Genomic DNA, 13,015 nt, shown 5'->3' on the forward strand with positions numbered 1-13,015 from the left:
GAGTAGCTGGAGAGATGCCTCTGGGAGCTCACAAACAGGACCTGCAGGTTATGGACTTTGGCTGTTTTCCCATTCATCCCTTCCTCAAAGCGATTCCATCAACTAATTACTGCCAACCATTTGCAAAATCCGGAACATAGGAAGCTGCCTTATACCAGGTGAGACTGTCAGTCCATCTAGGCCAGAGGCACTGGGCCTCTTTCAGCCTGAGGGCCGAATCTCATTTCAGAGAAGCTCTCAGGGGCTGCATTCCAGTGGTGGGAGGGTCTGAAGGCAAAAGATCCAGGGCCAAAATACCCCCAATACTGGCATATTTTAGCTTAGAGTTCTAACTACCAGTAACTAAGTAGTCATACTGGGAGTGTCATTTCAGCCTTTTAGAATGGGGAAAAACTGCATAAAAGCCATCAAACAATTAGTGGTTGAGGGAAAGGGGGAAGACCAACTGGGGAAGAATGGACACTACCATTGAGTTATGGTTCCTTCCTTGGTCATGAATCGTTGGGAAACTGTGGATTCTTGATAACCAGTGGAGGCTGGTAGCTCCAATTTTGGTGTGGCTCTATATCCATTCTGGATTTTGGTCAGAACCAGCTGGAATTCTAAAGGAGCTATCCAAGGTGCTGAAGCCTACTCCAAAATAGGTTCAGTACCTTGGAGAGATCTTTTAGATTTCTGCTTGGTTCTGACTGAAACCCAGAGTAGATGCACAGCCCCACCAAAATCAGAGCCACTAGTCTCCACTGTTGACAACAGTCACATGTTTAAAGCTCATCTTGCAGCCTAACAAGCATACTGATTGGGTGAGCCAGTCTATTTTTCATTATTAGATTATTATTTTTAAGAGTAAAACCATGGAAGTAGAGTTTAACTTGTAACAAGTTGGGCACCTTGATTTATTATATTATAAACATTGTGAAAATATTTGCTGTATTTAAATAGCGAATTGAATATAACGTAACTTATCCTTCCTTTTGGAATTTTTTATTTTCATTTTGACAACTTCTTTGGTAGCTTGTCAACTTGCCCTGGGAATGAATGTTAGCTTCTCCAACATGGAATGAAAAGTTCTCTCCCAACAAACATCCATATTAAATGAAATGTTTCTAAGATATCCAAAACAGGCAGAAGGAGGAAAGGGCTCTGGGTAGTAATGAGCCCTGGAGTTTTATATATACCAAACAAGATAAGAACATAAGGAGAGCTATGTTGGATCAGACCAAATACCTATCTAGATCAGCATTCTGTTCTTACAGTGGCCAACCAGGTGCCTAGGGGAAGACCACAAGCAGGACATGGACGGTATCTAAGAGCTGCTAGCACAACAAGAAAGTAGTACTTGATAGCAGAGCCAGAAACTAGCACCTCCAGAACTGGACAAGTCAGCAGGCTTGCAGACAGGAGCTCTGCTGACGTGCCCCATTCCAAAAGCGCTAGTTTGAGCTAGTTTGCGGGGTTGCACTTTCAAGCACTAGCTTCCTGTTGCGCTAGCAGTCGTTCCCGCTAGTACAGTATGATTGGTGATGGCGCACTATCAGCATTGGATGCTGGCCCATAAGTGCAACAGCACCCTCCTGCTCATGTTCCCTAGCAACTTGTATTCAGAGGCATACTGCCTCCAATACTGGAGGTAAGATATAGTCATCGCAGCTGGTAGCCATTGATAGCCTTATCATCTATTAATTTGTCTGACCCCCCTTTGAAAGCCATCCAAGTTGGTGGACATCACTCTATCTTGTGGCACCTAATTTCATAGTTTAACTATGTGCTGGGTGAAGTAGTACTTCCTTTTGTCTGTCCAGCATTTCCCACCATTCCATTTAATTGGATGACTCTGGGTTCTAGTATTATGAAAGAAAGGGGGAGACTTTTCCCTATCAACTTACTTCACATCATGCATAAAAATCTCCATCATGTCCTCACATCCTCACCATTTTTCTAAGCTAAAAAAACCTAAAAATGTTAAAATCTTTTCTCAAAGGAGAGTTGCTCTAGCCACTTGATCATTTTGGTTGCCATTTTCCGCGCCATTTCCAGCCCTACAATATCCTTTTTGAGGTGTGCTGACCAGAAGATAGAAGAGTTCATGCAAGTATGGGAGACAAATGGTGTTAGTTGATAAAATATTATCACTGATTATTGAACTCAATAGTCTTTAATTGCTGACAGCTTTAAAATCAAACTGATATATTAGCAGCATGTGCAGCTGATACATGACAAAAGCCTAAGGGGTAACCAACAAATTTGGCATGAAATTCAGTAGATCAGCAAGGGTTTCTGACTCCCAATAGTTTAATAACAAAAAAGATTTCATCACTCCATAATTATGCTATAAGAATCCCTGATCTGTGGTAAGTCAGTTGTAGATCTTTGATTTGTATATGCAGGCCATCCTAGCAGAAGACTCATAAGGTGTAGTAAATAATTGGTTCCACCCCTGAGACACCATTTTGCACCTGGCTCCACCCCCTGAGCCACTACTTTGCATCTGGCTCTTGCTGGTGGAACCAACCAAACACTTGGCTCTGATTTGTTTTCTGGTAAAACTTACACACACACAGAGAGTAGATCCTGCAAGAGTGAACTCTTCCCACACATGTTGTAAATGATACCAAAACTCTGGCACATCATACATAGTAACAGAGATCTCAATTCTGCTATCAGTATATAGTTGTTACCCTTATGTTACCCAAAATGGCACCAGCCATGCACAAGAGGAAGGTATCAGCAGGCTTGGGGGAACTCCAAGGTTTGCAGAAATACAAAACAATATCTCTATTTTCAGGGGGTAACCATGTTAGTCTATTGCAGCAAAAACAACAAAGAGTCTTGTGGCACCTTAAAGACTTAACCCATTTATTCTTACTTAAGTTTTTACATATTATAGCCCACTTCATCAGTTGCAAAAAAAGATCTCCAAAAAAATGTTTGGAGTTATAATTTTCCACCTGAATCAGGAAGCTGGCCAGCAAAGAGCTCCTACTTCCCTCAACTTGGAAAAATTAGCAATACAATCCTTTGCATGCCAACTCAGAAGTAAGTTCCACTGGTTCAGTGGGGTTTATTCTCAGGTAAGTGGGTTGCAGCCAAAGATACCCTACCTTGACCAGCCCTCCCACTTGCAGTATGATATTTTCCAGATTGTGCTTGCACAATATTTTAATGCATCCCAATCCTATGCATGTTTATTTGGAAATATGCCCCATGGAGTTCAGTGAGATTTACTTTTAAGTAAGTGTACAGTCATACATTGCTGTCATACAACTCTAACATGGATAGGCTTTCTTCTAAGTCCTAATGAGCGTAATAGGGTTTACTTTCAAGTAAATGCGCATGTGATTGCAACTGGTCATCTGTTTTTTTGTTGTTGCTTAAAACCTAATCCTATGTATGTATGTATTACGTCTTTTAAATTGCTCAACAACTGCAGTTCTCTGGGTGATATACAAAAAGATTAAAATCATAACATACCAGATAAAAACAAAACAACAAAGATAAACAGCACATTATAAAACCAGCAGCATAAAACTTGGCTCCAACCTGTTTAGGGCTTTAAAGGTTAAAACCAGCACTTTCAATTGTAGAATTAGGTACAAATATGGGCTTAAGGCACACGTAATTCTGCATAGTATCAACCACTTAAATGCACAGAAATTTTATATTTCTGAATCTTTTCATCTTCTGCATATGTTAACATTATATTGAACCATTTCAAGTACGCCGATTTATTTATCTGTACAGAGGAAGTATATGTATGCAAATTCTCTTAGATATGTATTAGATGTGAATTCAAAAGAATTTTTTTACAAAAACATTTCCATGTAGTAGCACACCCCAGTTAAAATATCTAGAATATTTCCAATGGTAACGGATGTGTGTTGGAGATGTAGGAACAGAAGGGGAACCTTTGCTCTCATACGCTGGTACTGGAGTCTGGTCAGGCAATATTGGAACAAGATTACTAAAAGTATAAAAGCAATCACACGGTTTGAATTACAATTAACTCTTGCTACTATACTTCTGAGACATATTAAAGATCAGATACCTAGGGATTACACTGTGGCGGTAACGTACATGCTAATTGCAGCATCATAGATCTTGTTGGCAAAACCTTGGCAAATAGCTCCTATTCCATCAACTGATCAATGGAAAAAGAAGATACAGACTATTATGTATGAATAAAATTACCAGTCATAAAATGATGTGGAACAGCAGATTGACTCAGTACAGACTTTTAAAAACTCCATTTATTATCTCCACATTATTGGACTCCCATTTATTAACTACTAGAATAGGTAAAAACCAGGTGAATTAGTAACTCTTGATATACTAAATATGAGATAAAGTTTATGTATTGTAATATTAATGAGGATAATGGTATACCGATTAGATGATATGGAAACTTACAAAATATTATTTATGAAAAGTTTTACATTTTAAAATAGCTTCTAATAGCCTTTTAAACTATTAAATAGCCTTTTAAACAGAAAGACGTCTCAAAGCATATATAATAATGCCTTTCCAATAAATTACACAGTATACCTTCCAGTTCCCCCTTTCCGTACCCTCCCAAACGTGGTTGCTGTTTATTGTCCTTCTCATTTAGCCACAATATATAAAAACACTGGAGACTCCAGTGGGTAGACTGAGCGTTTTGCTAAAGAAAGAAAAAAAATTAAATACTTACTGTTAGTAGGTGTTCACATACATTATCTCAGTAAGCGTTACACCAGCCCTGTTATGTGGGCCAAGTGTTTATCATCCCCATATTCCAAATGGGTAGACTGTGGTGGAGAGATCTTGCAGTGTCTTGCATAGGGCCACCTAACAAGGTAATGGCTGGGGTGAGATTTGAAACAGGGACTTCTCCTTATAGCACTACGCCATTTCTATATTATTATTATGCTTACAGCACCACACTGCTTCCTCTATATTATTATTACTTCAGTTTACAGCATACAGCACTTCTATATATTTTATTATTATTAATTGTTATTATTATTCAGCTTACAGCACCACCGCTAACTCTATATTATTGTTGCTACGACTTATTATTCCAGCTTAGGGCACCACACCACTTCTTGTACATTATATTATTATTGCAAGAACAACAGTTCAAGAAATTCGAATGCAGAATTATCTAGATTGTAGTTTTTGTTGTAATAATACTTTTCCGCCTTTGTACAGCACCGAGCGCTCCGAAAGCCCAAGGAGACGGGCTTGCAGGCGGGGCCCCCGCTGGTGCTGCTGCTGCTGCTCGCCCCCCCCCCCGAACGTCGCGGGGCGCCCTGCGTGCTCCTCCTGTCCCCGGGCGCCTGCTCCTTGCCGCCGCGCTCGCCGCTGCGACCCTTGCGGTATGTGGCTGCTTTTGGCAGCGAGCACATGAAGGATTTCATTGAGTGTGAAGACAGAGAGCAGAGACAGAAAGCAGAAGGAGGCGGCCGCTGCCTTTGTAGTCGGGGAGGAATGCGGAAATGTTGAAGCACTATGTCAAACTTTTTTGAAACGGGGTCAAGTCACATTCAGCCAGCGTGGGAAACCAAGGGGGGGGGGAGTGGAGGCGAGGTGGGGGGAAACTCTTCTGCTCCTGCTGCTGCTCCCAGACTGAGCACAGGAGCCGAGGAGAGAGAGAATGAGAAAGAGAGAGAGAGAGAAACTGGGACTTTTAGAGAAGCGGCGGCGGCAGGAAAGGGTGGCAGCAGGCAGCGTGGAGAGCTAGTGTAAGAGCCCCGCACTCAGGGGAGACTTGATCGCTGCAAGGCTTTGATCAGCCCCAGAAGAATTAGCACAAGCTTCTCTCTTTCTCCCCCCCCCCCCGCCAAAGGAGGGGGAGGAGGAGGGGGGCTGGAGATCCTCTACGCAGTAAGGTGCAGCCTGCCCTACCGCTTGCGGGAAGATGCGAACTCAGGGCAGCGGCAGAGCCCCGCAGGAGCCGCTGCGACTACCTGTGTGGCCCCAGCAGTGGCTGTTGAGACCCGAGCTTCGAACCTCAGCCACCACCACCACCATGTGACCGCTTCGGATCCGGTTCGGTTCCGCCCTCTCTGGCCCATCATTCGGATGAGAAGCTGATTATTTTTTTAAAAAGAGGGGAAAAGAGTTTTCCCCCTCCTCACTTTTTTTTTGGGGGGGGTTGTTTTGTTTCTTTTTTCTCTTCTCTCCCTCCGCTCTCCTTTTTTCCCCATTTTCCACTTTCGGGAGTTTTCTCTGAAGATCGAGGCAGCTCCAGAGCAATACCAGGTACTTTGAAAAGTGCCCATGTGCTCTTCTAGACCCTAAATGGGGGGTAGGTGGGAGGGAATGGGTACCTTCCCCCCTTCTCACTCCGCCGTCCAGACATTCCTATTACTGTAGATTGTGCCGGATCGGGGTTGGGGTGCGAGAGGCATTGTTATTCGGGGTGTCCCCCCCCCCCATTACATGCATGCTTTATAGGGAAGCTGCTTTGGGGTGGTCTTTCTTGGGCACGTTTTCTATGGACTACCACGTTGTACATATGTGTGTGTGTGGGGGGGCTTTTGCGGGCATTCTTGAGTCTCGGTTCTGGTAGGAAGTGGGGGAGGCGTTGTTCTTGCGGGAAATGCTGCCATGCATGCTTTCTATTGAGGGAAATTAGGAAGGGGGTTCGTCGTCCTAGTCATGCAATTGCGGGCGGGCGGGCAGGCGCACACACGGCGCGTCCAGCTCCTGCACACGCATTCTTCATGTGACTGGGGGGGGGGGCGTTGAAATTAATTGATCTCAAAGAGCTCGCTTGGGAGGGGGGGAGGAAATTCCCCTCACACACACACCCTAACCCGCCCCCACCAGGATGTGCATTTTTTTATTAGACCGGTATCTTTCCATTGCCAGCAGCCGCTTCCTAAGCAGCAACAGCGGCTCTTCACGCAGCGCCTCCCGAGCAACAAGTCCGCTTTGGGGCGGCTGTCCGTGTTCGCCCCAGGCAGGCGCAGCGGTGTGGACGGAGGCCCCGCCCCCTGGCGACCCCCCACACTCAGCATCTCCCCCGCCCGCCAGCCTCCCCGACCTCACACATGTGGAGGCCGCCTGAACGATGGGGGGCGACCTCCATCCCGGAGGCACTCCGCGGCCCCGCCCTCCCTGTGGCCATCCCGGGCTCTCGATTGGCTGAGAAGCGCTTCCCTCACAGGAGAGTCTCCTTCACCCCTTCGGAGGCACGTGGAATTCTTTTTTCTCCCGCAGTTGCTTGGCTGGGTCCGCCTCCCCCACTATCCTCTTCTCCACCTGAGGGGTTTTTAAGCTTGTGGCAGAAATGCCCGCTCAAGCCCAGGACATGCTGCGAGGGCACATGATGCAGCAGCCTCACTGAAGCGAAGTAGCTCTGGGTCTGGTCAGTGCCTGGATGGGCAGTTAACCTCTATATGAGTTCCAGGGCGGAACAAAGGTGGGATATAAATATAAATAAATAATCTGGGAATGTGTAGTGATAAAGAGAGGGTAATGGCTTTTAGCCTGTGCAGGGAGTACCTGTCCCTCACCTCCCAAAATAGCCACAATCAGTTTCAACGCATCAAAGGTTTAGGGGAAGGATATCTATAGAGCCAGTGCAGATGTTACTTCTCAAAAGGTCTTGGGTCTTCTCATCTGTAAATTAACATCTGTGGCAAAGACGCATGATAGGTCACAGCAGCAACTTCCATGACCAGGGTGTGTGTGTGTGTGTGTAGAGGGAGAATCCATTTTGTGTTTTTTTAAATAATGGAAGTAGTCACTGAGATCTTCCCCAAGTCCCCATGTCAGACATGACCATGATTCATGTGAGTAGGCTTACTTCTGTGCGCAGTTATCTGCAGGGATTGGCCAGCTGCAGTAATATGTGAACAGGTTCTAGGAGAGTCTAATGTGTGCACCGGCCATTTTTGAAATTAAGAGCTGTTACTGACATGATTTCCTGGGAATGCATGTTTCAGGGTGCTTTTAAAAAGTTTCCGTATTTGAAGCTTAAATTAGCTTTTGCATTTCTTGCTTGTGTGATGCAGATATAAAACAGATTGGCAAGAAAAAGGCTTTCTTCTGTTTTGTATCCCACCTTAAAAACATTAATGCATGTGGGCAAATAGCTAAAAGTACCTTTTTAGCGATACTTTTGGTGTCATATGTGAAATTACTCGAAGACTCCCACTACCATGAGAGTTATTCAGAAGTTTCCAAATGACGGGGAACAGAACTAAAGCAGAAATCGCACATAGTTACATGGTCCATCAATATAATCTAATTGGGGAAGGGCTGTAGGTCAGTGGTAGAGCCCCTGCCCTGCATACAGAAGGTCCCAGGTTCAGTCCCTGGCATCTCCAGGTAGGGCTGGAAGAACTGCTGCCTGAAACCCTGGAGTGCTGCTGCCAGTCACTGCCTACAATACTGTGCTAAATGGTCTGATGGTCTGACTCAGTATAACGCAGCTTCCTATGTTCCTAATATAATATGACACTATTATCAAAAATGAAATCACAAGTAAAATGTAAGAAAGTACCTCTGGCATGCAAGACGCTGAACTGCAATAGCCCAGTGGTTATGCTTGTGTTTCATATGTAGAATTTCCCAGGTTCAATCTCTGGTATCTTTATGTTAATAACAGAGAGAGGGAGAGGTGATGGGAAAGACATCTGCCTGAGACCCTGGGGAGCTGCTGCCAGTTAGAGTAGACCAGCCTTCCCCAGCCTGGCACCCCCCAGATGCGTTGGACTGCAACTCCCATAATTCCCTTTGGCCATGCTGGCTGGGAATTACGGGAGGTGCAGTCCAACACATCTGGGGGGTGCCAGGTTGGGGAAGGATGGTGTAGACAATACTTGGTTAAATTGTCTACAGTTAAAAATGATAAATAAGCTTCCTGTCCCAATCATAGGAGTGATAATTTAGGTTAATGGAAGATGTTAAAATGAAAATTATATAACAAATATATTGAAGTTTTTTTAAAAAATTGATTAACAGATAGCTATATTTAAGGACAAAATTACTTTTATTGGATGGTTAGCAACCGTGTTTGGGCTTAATAAATAATACCAGGCATTGGGTGGCCCAATTTTTATTGGGTCCACCGTGTATGGGGAGGGGAGCCACAATCCTCTCCCTGGGGAAATCAGTCTTTAAGAAAAAACAAGGTTTTTTTCCCCCCCTAAGTCTAGTAGCTATACAGGAGGGTGATTTTTGTTGGGATCGTGGGTGGGGAGGGAAGAGTTAAATCTCACCTCCCTGCTTACTGCAGTCCCAGTGCTGTGCAAAGAATGGGAGAAGGAATAAATCTCCTGGCTTGTCATTACATGCATACTGGGAGTCATGGTTTAAAATAAACTCCAGACTGCTAAACAAGCCAGGGGTTGTAGTTTGCTTGTTTAGCAAATTGCCTATTTTAAACCACGATTCTTGGCTTGCAGTAATGATAAGCTGGGAATTGAGCAAAGTGAAACTGAATGCCAGTTTATTTCTCTTCCTTGCCACACAGGAGGAGGAGAGGGGACGGGGACGTGCTGAAGCCTGAGGCTTTGCTCAGGTCCCTTTCTGCTCCATCACATAGCACTAAACCATGGTTTAGCTTTGGCATTACACACAAACCATCCTGGTGTCTGTAAATGACACAAAGTTGTGACTTTAGATTCTTGTAGTTATCGGTTCTTCCTGTTCCCATAGCCACTAGTGGAAAGAAAAATGATAGTACCACTATCCTGAAGGCATATTTTCAGAATGAGAGATTTGCCTCTTTGCACAATTTAGTCATTCTTGATTACACTGCCAAGATTGGATTTTCCCCATTATTTTTTTTAAAAAATACTTTTATGTAGTATAGTATGTTGGTTCTAATCCATGTTTGTGAGTAGTGTAAGTAAATATGAGCATTATTTTTCCTAAATGAATTCACCCTGAATGAGTGTGTGTTAGGTTGGATAAAAGATTGATGAAAGAGTGATAAGGGATTACTAATTGTGTGTTAAGCGATCTTGAGGGGGGGAAAAAGTATATTAAAATACAGAGTACAAAAACATGGTCATTGCCAACTTGTGCAATCACTAAGATCGTGGGGTTGTGGTGGCAGCTTGATAAAAATGTCAGCCCAGTGTGTGGCTGCTGTAAAAAAGGCAAATTCCATGTTAGAAATAGTTAGGAAAGGAATTGAGAATAAAACAGCCTATATCATGCTATCCTTATACAAATCTATGGTGCGACCACATCATTTTAGTTGCCAGTTTCTGCACTTTTTCCAGCTCTACAATATCTTTTTTTAGGTGCGGTGACCAGAAAAGGGCAACTAAAATGATCAAGGGGCTGGAGCAACTCCCCTATGAGGGAAGGTTACAACAGCTGGGATTGTTTAGCTTGGAAAAACAAGGAGAGACATGACAGAAGTGAACAAAATTGTGCATGGTGTCATGTGGATAGGGAGACATTTTTCTCCATCTCTCATAATACTAGAACCAGAGGTCATCTCATGAAGCTGATTGGTGGAAGATTCAGGACAGATAAAAGGAAGTACTTCTTCACACAGTGCATAGTTAAAACTATGGAATTCAATTCCACAAGATGTAGTGATCGCCATGAATTGGGACAGCTTTAAAAGGGGATTAGACAAATTCCTGGAGAAGTCTATCAATGGCTACTAGTCTTGATGGCTATATGCTGCCTCCAGTATCAGAGGCAGTCTGCTTATGTACACCAGTTGCTGGGGAACATGGGTGGGAGGGTGCTGTTGCACTGTATCAACTCCATCTGATAGACAGCCGGACAGCGCTGAATCACCTCCATCTGATACGGCGGCTGCGCCCCTTCCTTCCCGACCATCTGCTCCCATCGGTAGTACATGCCCTGGTCTCTTCTTGTTTAGACTACTGTAATGCGCTCTACGTGGGGTTACCCTTGAAGACGGTTCGGAAACTGCAGCTGGTACAGAACACGGCGGCTCGCCTGATTAAAGGCAGCCGCTGGCGAGATCACATCACTCCAGTGCTGAAGGAGTTGCACTGGTTACCAGTTGTTTTCCGGGCCAAATTCAAGGTGTTGGTTTTGACCTTTAAAACCCTATATGGTTCCGGCCCAGCCTATCTTAAGGAGCGCCTCCAGCAGCACCAGACAGGCCGCTTAACAAGATCAGGCTCGGATGGCCTTCTCTCTGTCCCATCAGCCAGGACAGCTAGACTGGTGGGGACGAGGGAGAGGGCCTTTTCTGTGGTGGCCCCCACTCTGTGGAACTCCCTCCCTAGGGAACTCCGTCATGCCCCCTCTTTAATGAGCTTCCGTCGTGCATTAAAAACGTTGTTGTTCAGGCAGGCATTTGGGGTGGGTTAGGGTATTTTAGAAAATGTTTTTATTGTAGAATTTTATTGTTTTAAACTGTTTTATTGTATGTTGTACATCGCCCAGAGTGGCTGGGTGACCAGCCAGATGGGCGATTAATAAATTTAATAATAATAATAACTCATGTCCAGCTTGCGGGTTTCCCATGGGCAGCTGGTTGGCCACTGTGTGAACAGAATGCTGGACTAGATGGACCCTTGGTCTGATCCTCTAGGAGATGGAGGACATACAGATAGGTCATTACATATGTCTAGTAGGATGTGTGTAGACGAAGTAGACATTGATATCCCATATCCCAAACAGGAAAATGATTACTACTCATTCACATCTAAACATTATGTTGGGAAGAGATGAGTAAAGTGTCACAGGAAAGACCTTCTGAACAGTTTGCATGTATTTTATTGCAATGGTTGCTGTGCTTCTTGTCTAGAGTTTTTAATCGAATTCTCTTTCATTCTGTGAGTTGACAGCACTTGGCAGTTGTATCTTATCTGCAGTGTTTCATATGTTGCTGAGGTCAACGTTTTTCTTGCCATTCAATTGTTGCAACATTGGGTATAAGACCATCAGAGGAGACCACTAACATTATCACTAACTATCATAAGCATAAATTTGTGAATGCTGCAAAGACATGATGTGGTTTCTCTGGAGATAATAGTTATATCCCTACCACAAACTGATATGTGAACAACCCTAAAATGTGGATACTGATAAGTGACAACTGTTGTGCTGGTAGCACAATGGGATACTTACCCAGTGTTCTCCTGGATCATTCTGTAGAGTTCACTCATTAAAATATAATGCCCACCCACCCCTTCTGTAATATTTTAAACCATTGTTAAATACATCCTCTACCTCCTTGTGATACCATAAGTAGTCAATAAATCCTGGTTTATTAAGGACTATAGCATACCGTAATGCATGAATAATTCATCCATCTCCATTTTTCATAATCCTTAGCCTCTACCCAGTTCATAGGATTGTCTGCCTACTCACCTAGCTTCGTATCAATGAACATCTAAACCTTCCTTCAACTTGCATCATTTTCCTTCACTTCATGGTACTCAGGGATGTATCATACAATTATATTTTACAGCTGACATCTCTACGAAATTATTATTATTATTATTATTATTATTATTATTATTATTATTATTTTCCCCAGAGACTCTTAGCATGTTCAGTTAGTTATCTGAAAATTTAAAATATGCCTCATGATGTTTTGGAATATCTTTGAAAAGTAGATTGAACAGGACATGGACATTTCCTCTTCCATATTTTTGTCCCTGCCCCGTTTATGACACCTACAGTCCAATTTTTGCGTGTTTACTCAGAAGTGTCCCACTACATTTGTTGGGGCTTACTGCTAGGGCAAGAGAGCATAGGATTGTAGTGCTAATTGTTTTCTTCCTTCCAGGACTCTATGTTCTCCAACCTGGTGCCCTTCAGATATTTTGGACTACAACTCCCAGCATTCCTGACCACTGGCCATGCTGGCTAGGGCTAAAGTCCAAAAACATATGGAGGACACCAGGTTGTGGAAGGCTGTTATAGACTTGGCCAGTTTCACAGTAGGTCCTATTTCCATGCATCCTGGGAACTGTAGTTCTTTGAGGAGGAGCCTGCAGTTCATTAATAGGAATCCTCAGCACCTCTCAAAGTTATGGTTCCCAGGATTTTTTTGGAAGAAGACATTCCATTTTAAAGT

The 13,015-nt window shown here is 43.7% G+C and overlaps 1 protein-coding gene across 3 annotated transcripts in view; it reads left to right on the forward strand.

Moving 5' to 3' along the window:
• The first annotated feature begins 5,479 nt into the window (after positions 1 to 5,479).
• CDK6 (cyclin dependent kinase 6) overlaps positions 5,480 to 13,015 on the forward strand; it is a 156,328-nt gene continuing 148,792 nt past the window's right edge. The window contains exon 1 of one of the 3 annotated variants that reach the window (XM_084858842.1): positions 5,480 to 6,240. The gene's annotated coding sequence lies outside the window, so the exon portion shown is untranslated. The other 2 variants (XM_084858843.1, XM_084858844.1) reach the window with 2 other exon arrangements.

This window comes from Heloderma suspectum, chromosome 5 (genome assembly GCF_057233095.1).
Source record: "Heloderma suspectum isolate Gila_16-S chromosome 5, 16-S_ref, whole genome shotgun sequence".
NCBI classification, from domain to species: Eukaryota; Metazoa; Chordata; class Lepidosauria; order Squamata; family Helodermatidae; genus Heloderma; species Heloderma suspectum.